Here is a 1,984-nt window from a genome sequence, read left to right on the forward strand (position 1 = left end):
ATGCCGGAGAGCTCTTGGAAGTCGAATTTTTGACACTTTGTCAATTTTTTGACAGATTTGACAAACTCTTTCTGTCTGTTCTAAGAGTCAGTCAGAGACTTGTGCGGCGGTCTTTTGACACTATTGGAGGGCGGGCAAACCCCACGTTGACTCCGGCCGTCCCTCCACAGGCGCTCGTGTCCAAAATGAAGGCGAGAGACGCGAGTGGCCTGGTTCCCTTGGGTGTTGCCAAGAAGGCTGCGGGCTGACCGTTGCCTGAGCACTCCCTAAAGCCTCTTGTGATGAGAGCAGACCTCGCCTGCCGCACGACCGGCTCTGGGAGTCGTTGGGCCGCTATTTGTGAATAGTCTGGTCCTCCTCTGCCACCCGGACAAGCGCGATGGCTCTGCCGCCCTGCGGTGCTCGTCACCCAGGTTTGGGGAACACGATACTCGTAACAAAAATAAAAGGCGGCTCGGGACCTGCAGGCGAAAGGGGTCCCGTGGTGCTAAGCACGTCGACTTCGGGTCTCGGTGCAAGCCGGAGAGCTCACGGAAGTCTAAAGTTTTCGGCACGTGGTCGAATCTTTTCAAAGGCTTACCCGGCTCTTTCCGTCCATTCTGAGAGTAAGTCAGAGGCCGGTGCGGAGGTCTCTTGACAATCGGAGGGGGTGGTGGCCCTCCGCAGGCGCTCGTGTCGAAAATGAAGGCGAGAGACGCGAGTGGCCTGGTTCCCCTGGGTGTTGCCAGGAAGGCTGCGGGCTGACCCTTGCCTGAGCACTCCCTAAAGCCTCTTGTGATGAGAGCAGACCTCGCGCGCCGCACGACCGGCTCTGGGAGTCGTTGGGCCGCTATCTGTGAATAGTCTGGTCCTCCTCTGCCACCCGGCCAAGTGCGATGGCTCTGCCGCCCTGCGGTGCTCGTCACGCAGGTATGGGGCACACGATGCTCGTAACAGCAAATAAAGGCGGCTCGGGACCTGCAGGCGAAAGGGGTCCCGTGGTGCTTAGCACGTCGACTTCGGGTCTCGGTGCAAGCCGGAGAGCTCACGGAAGTCTAAAGTTTTCGGCACGTGGTCGAATCTTTTGAAAGGCTTACCCGGCTCTTTCCGTCCATTCTGAGAGTCAGTCAGAGGCCGGTGCGGCGGTCTATTGACGACCGGAGGCTCCCATGGGTGTTGCGATGAGGGTGGAGGGCACAGAACCTTGCCTTAGCACTCCCTAATAAAGCCTCTTGTGAAGAGAGCAGACCTCGCGCGCCGCACGACCGGCTCTGGGAGTCGTTGGGCCGCTATCTGTGAATAGTCTGGTCTCTCCTCTGCCACCCGGCCAAGTGCGATGGCTCTGCCGCCCTGCGGTGCTCGTCACGCAGGTATGGGGCACACGATGCTCGTAACAGCAAATAAAGGCGGCTCGGGACCTGCAGGCGAAAGGGGTCCCGTGGTGCTTAGCACGTCGACTTCGGGTCTCGGTGCAAGCCGGAGAGCTCACGGAAGTCTAAAGTTTTCGGCACGTGGTCGAATCTTTTGAAAGGCTTACCCGGCTCTTTCCGTCCATTCTGAGAGTCAGTCAGAGGCCGGTGCGGCGGTCTATTGACGACCGGAGGCTCCCATGGGTGTTGCGATGAGGGTGGAGGGCACAGAACCTTGCCTTAGCACTCCCTAATAAAGCCTCTTGTGAAGAGAGCAGACCTCGCGCGCCGCACGACCGGCTCTGGGAGTCGTTGGGCCGCTATCTGTGAATAGTCTGGTCCTCCTCTGCCACCCGGCCAAGTGCGATGGCTCTGCCGCCCTGCGGTGCTCGTCACGCAGGTATGGGGCACACGATGCTCGTAACAGCAAATAAAGGCGGCTCGGGACCTGCAGGCGAAAGGGGTCCCGTGGTGCTTCGCACGTCGACTTCGGGTCTCGGTGCAAGCCGGAGAGCTCACGGAAGTCTAAAGTTTTCGGCACGTGGTCGAATCTTTTGAAAGGCTTACCCGGCTCTTTCCGTCCATTCTGAGAGTCA

Source organism: Chiloscyllium punctatum, unplaced genomic scaffold (genome assembly GCF_047496795.1).
Source record: "Chiloscyllium punctatum isolate Juve2018m unplaced genomic scaffold, sChiPun1.3 scaffold_558, whole genome shotgun sequence".
NCBI classification, from domain to species: domain Eukaryota; kingdom Metazoa; phylum Chordata; class Chondrichthyes; order Orectolobiformes; family Hemiscylliidae; genus Chiloscyllium; species Chiloscyllium punctatum.